We start from the raw sequence: 14,136 nt of genomic DNA, 5'->3' as shown, positions 1-14,136 counted from the left end.
CTAAAACCAGTCTCCATTTGGGACCATCCTCCTCCTTCTCTAGACCCTCAAGTGGCAGGCCAGAGGCCCCTCTCGTCCAAGACCGAAACCTCAAGACCTGTCCTGTAGCCCTCACCACCTGGCTCACGGAAGATAAGAAGAGACACTTCTTAAATTCCTGACAATTGCGTACCCCACAAACAAGTTAGCAGTGGAACTAGTCAGCCCATTTCAATCCAGCACCCCAGTACACAGGACTTCTTCTTACCAACTTGTGAAATACTCACCAGACATATCCCAGCTTCATTCTCGGGAAATGTTACTGTGGGTAGCTAGTGTGTGATTTCATCTATTGACGTGTATGTTCTGAAGCAGGGAATTGTCCTTCCCCCCATTCCAATACTTCCTCAGGGTTGATATTGAGGGCCGTGTCCTTGGTTGAAGGCAGAGGGGCCTATTTTCATGGTTTGAGCGCTGGAATGAGATTTCTCATCCCGGTCATACTTAGGAGCCTTTTTTCAACTGTTGGCCAAGACTGGAAGTGCTAAGCTCCCTGGTCCCTTTCAGATATATCATAATCCAAAAGCAAGCCTGAGCCGTGGATATTTATTTACTCAGGAGCCGGAAGAGAATGGTGGTCCTGAGAAGAATGCTGGAAAGAATTCTTATCCTCCAATTGTCCAATACATCCAATGGATCATCCTTTAATTTCGTATCAACGTACCTCCAGAGGATGAGCTCAGGCTGCCCGAGGTACACCAATTGAGGGGTGACGGTGAGAGCTTCCCACTTTGGGCCCATCCCTCGCCTCTCTTCTCACAGAGGGTCTGTGGTGTCACAAGGCTTGGTGGGCAGCATGCCTTTGCCATGGCAACCATTGGGCCTGAACTTCTCAGATGCAAGGCAACTCCACCTCCTCTGTGCCCACCTGCTCTCTACAGAAGGATGGCTCTTCCCCTGAACGTGTGTCAGGCTCAACACGGTGGTTCCAGAACTGCTTCCCAGGAATACACAGTCTACAATCTCATTTGGAAAGAAAATATGGGATTGAAAAAGACCCACTACCCACGGAGCCTGAACAGGAAAACAATGGCCGATGGAGGAAGAAGAACAACAGGCGAGCATCCCTTTCCATGGGAGGAGGCTTTTCCACGGAAGGAAACTCTGGAATATCTTTTAACCTGATTTCCACACCATGCCATTGGAGAAGATATAGGGACCATACCAAGGCTTTCAAACCTGTCCTCCAGTACGGAGCAGGGATTGTAATGGACACATTTTGGGAGTCAGGCCAGGAAGGAGAGAAGACTCTGGTACACGTGTGCTGGTTTGTCCCATTTGTGTGATATCCACCTTAAACAATGTCATGTCCTTGGAGAAATTATCCTGCCATTGACGGTTGCTGGAATCCACAGCTCCTTTACCTCTCTCTCTCCTTCTTTGATCTCCTTCTCACTGGCTCTCTCCCTCGCCCTTTGCCCACCTTCAATTTCTCTTGAATCCTTCTGCTACAAGTTGACCTGTGGTGATAATGGATGAAATATATTAGCCAAGAGAATGGTCCAAGTGATCCCACAGTCTCTTCTCCCTGTCATCCTAGGTCTGATCACATATAAAATCCGTGGTCCAGAAAGATGTCCTGTGCTCTGTGGAGACACCCCAACTAGGTCATCCTTCCACATCACCTCCCATATTCAGCCCTTCCGATGGACACGCTGACCCCTTCATATGTACTTCGGATTGTAGGGTCCCCTATTGGACCCAGAGAGCAACACACTTGGAACAACGTTCACATGAGTGCTCTCCCAAGAAAGTGCTGATCTGCAGCATTCCCTACCTGGTCCATGAGGTATTGTGGATTTGCTCGGGGGTGGATCTCTGGACTCGTTCTTAGGGGATATCGAATATGAAGTCTATGACTCTTCATGTCTCAATGATTGGGCATCCAAAAAATGGTCTGAGCATCCTTGGCCTGTGGGCTGGCCAACCATAGCCCAGAGTGCAAGATGTCTGGCAACCAAAACCAGTCTCTATGGAATAGACCTCCTCATTCTCTAGCCTTATGAGTGTCAGGGACTGAGCCCACTCCCTTCCAGGATGGAACTTTCAATACCCTCACATTGCAGGCATCATCACAGGGCTCCTGCGAGATCAGACAATCGACCCACCTTTCCTTCCTTATGACTGTAGACACAGCAAACACACTGGCACTGGCCCCAGGCACCACACTCCCAGTAAGCACTCCATGAGAGGGAGGGCTTGTTCTTATCCACCTGTGGAGAAGGCACCTGAAATAGACCGCTTACATCTCGGTAGAAATGCCTCTGTTTGGAGGGCTCCCCTGTGGCTTAGGCTATGGTAATATGGATTCAGAAGTGTGGAGCGGAAAATGCCCCATTGGGAATGACTTCTTCAGGGGTGACATCCATGGCCTCCTGCTTGGGGGAGAGCATTGGGGCATGGTTTCCTTGTTTGTGCCCTGGGATGTCTTGTTTCAAATGGCCATGAAGCACAATTCTTTTTTCACATGGAGGAACTCCCTTGAGGTATTCTGCCCACGGATCCCCTGAAGATATCACATGTTCAAACACCAAGCCTCTAGAATCCACATTTAGCTTGGGGGCCTGATGGAAGTGGTTGCTATGAGTCTAAAGATGGAGATAAGAGTGTTCATCCAGGAGGACCACAAATCTGATGGATCCCCATTTCCATCAACTTCGACATTCCTCCAGAGCAAGAGCTCATGGTGTCCATCATTGAACTCTCAAGGTTTGAGGGTGAGAATGTCCCACATATGGCCCATCACACACCTCTTTTCTCACAGAAAAAATATGATATGGGCATAATATCAGTGTCATTGCCACCTCTGGGACTGCACCTTTCAGAAGGAAGGCAACTCCACACCCTGGAGGACACAATTTTCTCTCTCATGATGGATCTCTGATAACTTGGGTAGCGCCTCAGGGTCAAGTGCTTTCTCAGTCACTGGCTCACACGAATACTCAGGAGAGAATCTCTTTTTTTTGAGAGAAAAGATGTCATTCCAAACACCCAAACAAAATCACCTGGACAATGAAATCAAGGAACGACTGACGAAGAACCCCCTATGAGCTGCCATTTCAATAGGAAGCGATTTTCCGCTTAGAGAAAATAGAGGGTGTCATTTAACCTGACCCACACCTCGTGTCATTTGGGAAGACATGGGTGCCAAGCAGGGAGGACTGCTTGCAACCCACATATTTCTAGAGACAGTCCAAGAACGAGAGAAAATCTCACGCAAGAGTCCTTTTATAGCCTTTGTGTCTAATAGTCCCCGGACACACAGACAAGGGCTTGGGAAGGAAGTTGTGCCCTGGAATGTGGTTTGGATCCAAATCTCTCTCTCTCTCTCTCTCTCTCTCTCTCTCTCTCTCTCTCTCTCACTCTCTCTCGGCTTCTTCCTCCCTTCACATTCTCTCAAATCCTCCTCATCCAAGGTTATCTGTGCTGGTCCAGGTTGGCATATCTCAGCCAGGAGAGCAGTCAAATTCTTTCACCAAGATTTTCCATCAGTCTTCCAATCTCCTATCAAATATGAAACCATTTTACCGGAAATAACTCCTCTGTTTGTATGGAGATATTCCACCTCACGCATGGTACCCCTATCTTACCATTGTCAGCCCTTCACACTGACACCTAACCATCCCATTTGTTCTGCGTTCTACATGGTCACAGATTTGACTCACAGATCAACATCTTTTCAACCACCTACACATAAGGGACCTAGTGAGAATTCACTTCTCTGCAGCACACCCCACGCGTGGGGTCAGGTCTGTGAGGTTGGTGGTGAGGTGGATGTCTGCAATATTTCTTAGGGGAGTTAGGACACGAAGTCTCAGACTCTCCATGTCTCCTTGAATTGGGAGACATGGAGAAGGGGTCTGAGCACCCTTCAGCAGGGTCTGAATGACAATGGGACACAGTTCAAGGATTCAGTCCCCTAAAACCAGTCTCCATTTGGGACCATCCTCCTCCTTCTCTAGACCCTCAAGTGGCAGGCCAGAGGCCCCTCTCGTCCAAGACCGAAACCTCAAGACCTGTCCTGTAGCCCTCACCACCTGGCTCACGGAAGATAAGAAGAGACACTTCTTAAATTCCTGACAATTGCGTACCCCACAAACAAGTTAGCAGTGGAACTAGTCAGCCCATTTCAATCCAGCACCCCAGTACACAGGACTTCTTCTTACCAACTTGTGAAATACTCACCAGACATATCCCAGCTTCATTCTCGGGAAATGTTACTGTGGGTAGCTAGTGTGTGATTTCATCTATTGACGTGTATGTTCTGAAGCAGGGAATTGTCCTTCCCCCCATTCCAATACTTCCTCAGGATTGATATTGAGGGCCGCGTCCTTGGTTGAAGGCAGAGGGGCCTATTTTCATGGTTTGAGCGCTGGAATGAGATTTCTCATCCCGGTCATACTTAGGAGCCTTTTTTCAACTGTTGGCCAAGACTGGAAGTGCTAAGCTCCCTGGTCCCTTTCAGATATATCATAATCCAAAAGCAAGCCTGAGCCGTGGATATTTATTTACTCAGGAGCCGGAAGAGAATGGTGGTCCTGAGAAGAATGCTGGAAAGAATTCTTATCCTCCAATTGTCCAATACATCCAATGGATCATCCTTTAATTTCGTATCAACGTACCTCCAGAGGATGAGCTCAGGCTGCCCGAGGTACACCAATTGAGGGGTGACGGTGAGAGCTTCCCACTTTGGGCCCATCCCTCGCCTCTCTTCTCACAGAGGGTCTGTGGTGTCACAAGGCTTGGTGGGCAGCATGCCTTTGCCATGGCAACCATTGGGCCTGAACTTCTCAGATGCAAGGCAACTCCACCTCCTCTGTGCCCACCTGCTCTCTACAGAAGGATGGCTCTTCCCCTGAACGTGTGTCAGGCTCAACACGGTGGTTCCAGAACTGCTTCCCAGGAATACACAGTCTACAATCTCATTTGGAAAGAAAATATGGGATTGAAAAAGACCCACTCCCCACGGAGCCTGAACAGGAAAACAATGGCCGATGGAGGAAGAAGAACAACAGACGAGCATCCCTTTCCATGGGAGGAGGCTTTTCCACGGAAGGAAACTCTGGAATATCTTTTAACCTGATTTCCACCCCATGCCATTGGAGAAGATATAGGGACCATACCAAGGCTTTCAAACCTGTCCTCCAGTACGGAGCAGGGATTGTAATGGACACATTTTGGGAGTCAGGCCAGGAAGGAAAGAAGACTCTGGTACACGTGTGCTGGTTTGTCCCATTTGTGTGATATCCACCTTAAACAATGTCATGTCCTTGGAGAAATTATCCTGCCATTGACGGTTGCTGGAATCCACAGCTCCTTTACCTCTCTCTCTCCTTCTTTGATCTCCTTCTCACTGGCTCTCTCCCTCGCCCTTTGCCCACCTTCAATTTCTCTTGAATCCTTCTGCTACAAGTTGACCTGTGGTGATCATGGATGAAATATATTAGCCAAGAGAATGGTCCAAGTGATCCCACAGTCTCTTCTCCCTGTCATCCTAGGTCTGATCACATATAAAATCCGTGGTCCAGAAAGATGTCCTGTGCTCTGTGGAGACACCCCAACTAGGTCATCCTTCCACATCACCTCCCATTTTCAGCCCTTCCGATGGACACGCTGACCCCTTCATATGTACTTCGGATTGTAGGGTCCCCTATTGGACCCAGAGAGCAACACACTTGAAACAACGTTCACATGAGTGCTCTCCCAAGAAAGTGCTGATCTGCAGCATTCCCTACCTGGTCCATGAGGTATTGTGGATTTGCTCGGGGGTGGATCTCTGGACTCGTTCTTAGGGGATATCGAATATGAAGTCTATGACTCGTCATGTCTCAATGATTGGGCATCCAAAAAATGGTCTGAGCATCCTTGGCCTGTGGGCTGGCCAACCATAGCCCAGAGTGCAAGATGTCTGGCAACCAAAACCAGTCTCTATGGAATAGACCTCCTCATTCTCTAGCCTTATGAGTGTCAGGGACTGAGCCCACTCCCTTCCAGGATGGAACTTTCAATACCCTCACATTGCAGGCATCATCACAGGGCTCCTGCGAGATCAGACAATCGACCCACCTTTCCTTCCTTATGACTGTAGACACAGCAAACACACTGGCACTGGCCCCAGGCACCACACTCCCAGTAAGCACTCCATGAGAGGGAGGGCTTGTTCTTATCCACCTGTGGAGAAGGCACCTGAAATAGACCGCTTACATCTCGGTAGAAATGCCTCTGTTTGGAGGGCTCCCCTGTGGCTTAGGCTATGGAAATATGGATTCAGAAGTGTGGAGCGGAAAATGCCCCATTGGGAATGACTTCTTCAGGGGTGACATCCATGGCCTCCTGCTTGGGGGAGAGCATTGGGGCATGGTTTCCTTGTTTGTGCCCTGGGATGTCTTGTTTCAAATGGCCATGAAGCACAATTCTTTTTTCACATGGAGGAACTCCCTTGAGGTATTCTGCCCACGGATCCCCTGAAGATATCACATGTTCAAACACCAAGCCTCTAGAATCCACATTTAGCTTGGGGGCCTGATGGAAGTGGTTGCTATGAGTCTAAAGATGGAGATAAGAGTGTTCATCCAGGAGGACCACAAATCTGATGGATCCCCATTTCCATCAACTTCGACATTCCTCCAGAGCAAGAGCTCATGGTGTCCATCATTGAACTCTCAAGGTTTGAGGGTGAGAATGTCCCACATATGGCCCATCACACACCTCTTTTCTCACAGAAAAAATATGATATGGGCATAATATCAGTGTCATTGCCACCTCTGGGACTGCACCTTTCAGAAGGAAGGCAACTCCACACCCTGGAGGACACAATTTTCTCTCTCATGATGGATCTCTGATAACTTGGGTAGCGCCTCAGGGTCAAGTGCTTTCTCAGTCACTGGCTCACACGAATACTCAGGAGAGAATCTCTTTTTTTTGAGAGAAAAGATGTCATTCCAAACACCCAAACAAAATCACCTGGACAATGAAATCAAGGAACGACTGACGAAGAACCCCCTATGAGCTGCCATTTCAATAGGAAGCGATTTTCCGCTTAGAGAAAATAGAGGGTGTCATTTAACCTGACCCACACCTCGTGTCATTTGGGAAGACATGGGTGCCAAGCAGGGAGGACTGCTTGCAACCCACATATTTCTAGAGACAGTCCAAGAACGAGAGAAAATCTCACGCAAGAGTCCTTTTATAGCCTTTGTGTCTAATAGTCCCCGGACACACAGACAAGGGCTTGGGAAGGAAGTTGTGCCCTGGAATGTGGTTTGGATCCAAATCTCTCTCTCTCTCTCTCTCTCTCTCTCTCTCTCTCTCTCTCTCTCTCACTCTCTCTCGGCTTCTTCCTCCCTTCACATTCTCTCAAATCCTCCTCATCCAAGGTTATCTGTGCTGGTCCAGGTTGGCATATCTCAGCCAGGAGAGCAGTCAAATTCTTTCACCAAGATTTTCCATCAGTCTTCCAATCTCCTATCAAATATGAAACCATTTTACCGGAAATAACTCCTCTGTTTGTATGGAGATATTCCACCTCACGCATGGTACCCCTATCTTACCATTGTCAGCCCTTCACACTGACACCTAACCATCCCATTTGTTCTGCGTTCTACATGGTCACAGATTTGACTCACAGATCAACATCTTTTCAACCACCTACACATAAGGGACCTAGTGAGAATTCACTTCTCTGCAGCACACCCCACGCGTGGGGTCAGGTCTGTGAGGTTGGTGGTGAGGTGGATGTCTGCAATATTTCTTAGGGGAGTTAGGACACGAAGTCTCAGACTCTCCATGTCTCCTTGAATTGGGAGACATGGAGAAGGGGTCTGAGCACCCTTCAGCAGGGTCTGAATGACAATGGGACACAGTTCAAGGATTCAGTCCCCTAAAACCAGTCTCCATTTGGGACCATCCTCCTCCTTCTCTAGACCCTCAAGTGGCAGGCCAGAGGCCCCTCTCGTCCAAGACCGAAACCTCAAGACCTGTCCTGTAGCCCTCACCACCTGGCTCACGGAAGATAAGAAGAGACACTTCTTAAATTCCTGACAATTGCGTACCCCACAAACAAGTTAGCAGTGGAACTAGTCAGCCCATTTCAATCCAGCACCCCAGTACACAGGACTTCTTCTTACCAACTTGTGAAATACTCACCAGACATATCCCAGCTTCATTCTCGGGAAATGTTACTGTGGGTAGCTAGTGTGTGATTTCATCTATTGACGTGTATGTTCTGAAGCAGGGAATTGTCCTTCCCCCCATTCCAATACTTCCTCAGGATTGATATTGAGGGCCGCGTCCTTGGTTGAAGGCAGAGGGGCCTATTTTCATGGTTTGAGCGCTGGAATGAGATTTCTCATCCCGGTCATACTTAGGAGCCTTTTTTCAACTGTTGGCCAAGACTGGAAGTGCTAAGCTCCCTGGTCCCTTTCAGATATATCATAATCCAAAAGCAAGCCTGAGCCGTGGATATTTATTTACTCAGGAGCCGGAAGAGAATGGTGGTCCTGAGAAGAATGCTGGAAAGAATTCTTATCCTCCAATTGTCCAATACATCCAATGGATCATCCTTTAATTTCGTATCAACGTACCTCCAGAGGATGAGCTCAGGCTGCCCGAGGTACACCAATTGAGGGGTGACGGTGAGAGCTTCCCACTTTGGGCCCATCCCTCGCCTCTCTTCTCACAGAGGGTCTGTGGTGTCACAAGGCTTGGTGGGCAGCATGCCTTTGCCATGGCAACCATTGGGCCTGAACTTCTCAGATGCAAGGCAACTCCACCTCCTCTGTGCCCACCTGCTCTCTACAGAAGGATGGCTCTTCCCCTGAACGTGTGTCAGGCTCAACACGGTGGTTCCAGAACTGCTTCCCAGGAATACACAGTCTACAATCTCATTTGGAAAGAAAATATGGGATTGAAAAAGACCCACTCCCCACGGAGCCTGAACAGGAAAACAATGGCCGATGGAGGAAGAAGAACAACAGACGAGCATCCCTTTCCATGGGAGGAGGCTTTTCCACGGAAGGAAACTCTGGAATATCTTTTAACCTGATTTCCACCCCATGCCATTGGAGAAGATATAGGGACCATACCAAGGCTTTCAAACCTGTCCTCCAGTACGGAGCAGGGATTGTAATGGACACATTTTGGGAGTCAGGCCAGGAAGGAGAGAAGACTCTGGTACACGTGTGCTGGTTTGTCCCATTTGTGTGATATCCACCTTAAACAATGTCATGTCCTTGGAGAAATTATCCTGCCATTGACGGTTGCTGGAATCCACAGCTCCTTTACCTCTCTCTCTCCTTCTTTGATCTCCTTCTCACTGGCTCTCTCCCTCGCCCTTTGCCCACCTTCAATTTCTCTTGAATCCTTCTGCTACAAGTTGACCTGTGGTGATCATGGATGAAATATATTAGCCAAGAGAATGGTCCAAGTGATCCCACAGTCTCTTCTCCCTGTCATCCTAGGTCTGATCACATATAAAATCCGTGGTCCAGAAAGATGTCCTGTGCTCTGTGGAGACACCCCAACTAGGTCATCCTTCCACATCACCTCCCATTTTCAGCCCTTCCGATGGACACGCTGACCCCTTCATATGTACTTCGGATTGTAGGGTCCCCTATTGGACCCAGAGAGCAACACACTTGAAACAACGTTCACATGAGTGCTCTCCCAAGAAAGTGCTGATCTGCAGCATTCCCTACCTGGTCCATGAGGTATTGTGGATTTGCTCGGGGGTGGATCTCTGGACTCGTTCTTAGGGGATATCGAATATGAAGTCTATGACTCGTCATGTCTCAATGATTGGGCATCCAAAAAATGGTCTGAGCATCCTTGGCCTGTGGGCTGGCCAACCATAGCCCAGAGTGCAAGATGTCTGGCAACCAAAACCAGTCTCTATGGAATAGACCTCCTCATTCTCTAGCCTTATGAGTGTCAGGGACTGAGCCCACTCCCTTCCAGGATGGAACTTTCAATACCCTCACATTGCAGGCATCATCACAGGGCTCCTGCGAGATCAGACAATCGACCCACCTTTCCTTCCTTATGACTGTAGACACAGCAAACACACTGGCACTGGCCCCAGGCACCACACTCCCAGTAAGCACTCCATGAGAGGGAGGGCTTGTTCTTATCCACCTGTGGAGAAGGCACCTGAAATAGACCGCTTACATCTCGGTAGAAATGCCTCTGTTTGGAGGGCTCCCCTGTGGCTTAGGCTATGGAAATATGGATTCAGAAGTGTGGAGCGGAAAATGCCCCATTGGGAATGACTTCTTCAGGGGTGACATCCATGGCCTCCTGCTTGGGGGAGAGCATTGGGGCATGGTTTCCTTGTTTGTGCCCTGGGATGTCTTGTTTCAAATGGCCATGAAGCACAATTCTTTTTTCACATGGAGGAACTCCCTTGAGGTATTCTGCCCACGGATCCCCTGAAGATATCACATGTTCAAACACCAAGCCTCTAGAATCCACATTTAGCTTGGGGGCCTGATGGAAGTGGTTGCTATGAGTCTAAAGATGGAGATAAGAGTGTTCATCCAGGAGGACCACAAATCTGATGGATCCCCATTTCCATCAACTTCGACATTCCTCCAGAGCAAGAGCTCATGGTGTCCATCATTGAACTCTCAAGGTTTGAGGGTGAGAATGTCCCACATATGGCCCATCACACACCTCTTTTCTCACAGAAAAAATATGATATGGGCATAATATCAGTGTCATTGCCACCTCTGGGACTGCACCTTTCAGAAGGAAGGCAACTCCACACCCTGGAGGACACAATTTTCTCTCTCATGATGGATCTCTGATAACTTGGGTAGCGCCTCAGGGTCAAGTGCTTTCTCAGTCACTGGCTCACACGAATACTCAGGAGAGAATCTCTTTTTTTTGAGAGAAAAGATGTCATTCCAAACACCCAAACAAAATCACCTGGACAATGAAATCAAGGAACGACTGACGAAGAACCCCCTATGAGCTGCCATTTCAATAGGAAGCGATTTTCCGCTTAGAGAAAATAGAGGGTGTCATTTAACCTGACCCACACCTCGTGTCATTTGGGAAGACATGGGTGCCAAGCAGGGAGGACTGCTTGCAACCCACATATTTCTAGAGACAGTCCAAGAACGAGAGAAAATCTCACGCAAGAGTCCTTTTATAGCCTTTGTGTCTAATAGTCCCCGGACACACAGACAAGGGCTTGGGAAGGAAGTTGTGCCCTGGAATGTGGTTTGGATCCAAATCTCTCTCTCTCTCTCTCTCTCTCTCTCTCTCTCTCTCTCTCTCTCACTCTCTCTCGGCTTCTTCCTCCCTTCACATTCTCTCAAATCCTCCTCATCCAAGGTTATCTGTGCTGGTCCAGGTTGGCATATCTCAGCCAGGAGAGCAGTCAAATTCTTTCACCAAGATTTTCCATCAGTCTTCCAATCTCCTATCAAATATGAAACCATTTTACCGGAAATAACTCCTCTGTTTGTATGGAGATATTCCACCTCACGCATGGTACCCCTATCTTACCATTGTCAGCCCTTCACACTGACACCTAACCATCCCATTTGTTCTGCGTTCTACATGGTCACAGATTTGACTCACAGATCAACATCTTTTCAACCACCTACACATAAGGGACCTAGTGAGAATTCACTTCTCTGCAGCACACCCCACGCGTGGGGTCAGGTCTGTGAGGTTGGTGGTGAGGTGGATGTCTGCAATATTTCTTAGGGGAGTTAGGACACGAAGTCTCAGACTCTCCATGTCTCCTTGAATTGGGAGACATGGAGAAGGGGTCTGAGCACCCTTCAGCAGGGTCTGAATGACAATGGGACACAGTTCAAGGATTCAGTCCCCTAAAACCAGTCTCCATTTGGGACCATCCTCCTCCTTCTCTAGACCCTCAAGTGGCAGGCCAGAGGCCCCTCTCGTCCAAGACCGAAACCTCAAGACCTGTCCTGTAGCCCTCACCACCTGGCTCACGGAAGATAAGAAGAGACACTTCTTAAATTCCTGACAATTGCGTACCCCACAAACAAGTTAGCAGTGGAACTAGTCAGCCCATTTCAATCCAGCACCCCAGTACACAGGACTTCTTCTTACCAACTTGTGAAATACTCACCAGACATATCCCAGCTTCATTCTCGGGAAATGTTACTGTGGGTAGCTAGTGTGTGATTTCATCTATTGACGTGTATGTTCTGAAGCAGGGAATTGTCCTTCCCCCCATTCCAATACTTCCTCAGGATTGATATTGAGGGCCGCGTCCTTGGTTGAAGGCAGAGGGGCCTATTTTCATGGTTTGAGCGCTGGAATGAGATTTCTCATCCCGGTCATACTTAGGAGCCTTTTTTCAACTGTTGGCCAAGACTGGAAGTGCTAAGCTCCCTGGTCCCTTTCAGATATATCATAATCCAAAAGCAAGCCTGAGCCGTGGATATTTATTTACTCAGGAGCCGGAAGAGAATGGTGGTCCTGAGAAGAATGCTGGAAAGAATTCTTATCCTCCAATTGTCCAATACATCCAATGGATCATCCTTTAATTTCGTATCAACGTACCTCCAGAGGATGAGCTCAGGCTGCCCGAGGTACACCAATTGAGGGGTGACGGTGAGAGCTTCCCACTTTGGGCCCATCCCTCGCCTCTCTTCTCACAGAGGGTCTGTGGTGTCACAAGGCTTGGTGGGCAGCATGCCTTTGCCATGGCAACCATTGGGCCTGAACTTCTCAGATGCAAGGCAACTCCACCTCCTCTGTGCCCACCTGCTCTCTACAGAAGGATGGCTCTTCCCCTGAACGTGTGTCAGGCTCAACACGGTGGTTCCAGAACTGCTTCCCAGGAATACACAGTCTACAATCTCATTTGGAAAGAAAATATGGGATTGAAAAAGACCCACTCCCCACGGAGCCTGAACAGGAAAACAATGGCCGATGGAGGAAGAAGAACAACAGACGAGCATCCCTTTCCATGGGAGGAGGCTTTTCCACGGAAGGAAACTCTGGAATATCTTTTAACCTGATTTCCACCCCATGCCATTGGAGAAGATATAGGGACCATACCAAGGCTTTCAAACCTGTCCTCCAGTACGGAGCAGGGATTGTAATGGACACATTTTGGGAGTCAGGCCAGGAAGGAGAGAAGACTCTGGTACACGTGTGCTGGTTTGTCCCATTTGTGTGATATCCACCTTAAACAATGTCATGTCCTTGGAGAAATTATCCTGCCATTGACGGTTGCTGGAATCCACAGCTCCTTTACCTCTCTCTCTCCTTCTTTGATCTCCTTCTCACTGGCTCTCTCCCTCGCCCTTTGCCCACCTTCAATTTCTCTTGAATCCTTCTGCTACAAGTTGACCTGTGGTGATCATGGATGAAATATATTAGCCAAGAGAATGGTCCAAGTGATCCCACAGTCTCTTCTCCCTGTCATCCTAGGTCTGATCACATATAAAATCCGTGGTCCAGAAAGATGTCCTGTGCTCTGTGGAGACACCCCAACTAGGTCATCCTTCCACATCACCTCCCATTTTCAGCCCTTCCGATGGACACGCTGACCCCTTCATATGTACTTCGGATTGTAGGGTCCCATATTGGACCCAGAGAGCAACACACTTGAAACAACGTTCACATGAGTGCTCTCCCAAGAAAGTGCTGATCTGCAGCATTCCCTACCTGGTCCATGAGGTATTGTGGATTTGCTCGGGGGTGGATCTCTGGACTCGTTCTTAGGGGATATCGAATATGAAGTCTATGACTCGTCATGTCTCAATGATTGGGCATCCAAAAAATGGTCTGAGCATCCTTGGCCTGTGGGCTGGCCAACCATAGCCCAGAGTGCAAGATGTCTGGCAACCAAAACCAGTCTCTATGGAATAGACCTCCTCATTCTCTAGCCTTATGAGTGTCAGGGACTGAGCCCACTCCCTTCCAGGATGGAACTTTCAATACCCTCACATTGCAGGCATCATCACAGGGCTCCTGCGAGATCAGACAATCGACCCACCTTTCCTTCCTTATGACTGTAGACACAGCAAACACACTGGCACTGGCCCCAGGCACCACACTCCCAGTAAGCACTCCATGAGAGGGAGGGCTTGTTCTTATCCACCTGTGGAG

The sequence above is a fragment of the Sus scrofa genome, chromosome Y, assembly GCF_054392235.1.
Source record: "Sus scrofa isolate SSC_HxYL_T2T_F1_AM1 chromosome Y, Sscrofa_HxYL_maternal_Yorkshire_Landrace_v2.0, whole genome shotgun sequence".
NCBI lineage: Eukaryota > Metazoa > Chordata > Mammalia > Artiodactyla > Suidae > Sus > Sus scrofa.
This window is presented reverse-complemented; position numbering follows the sequence as displayed.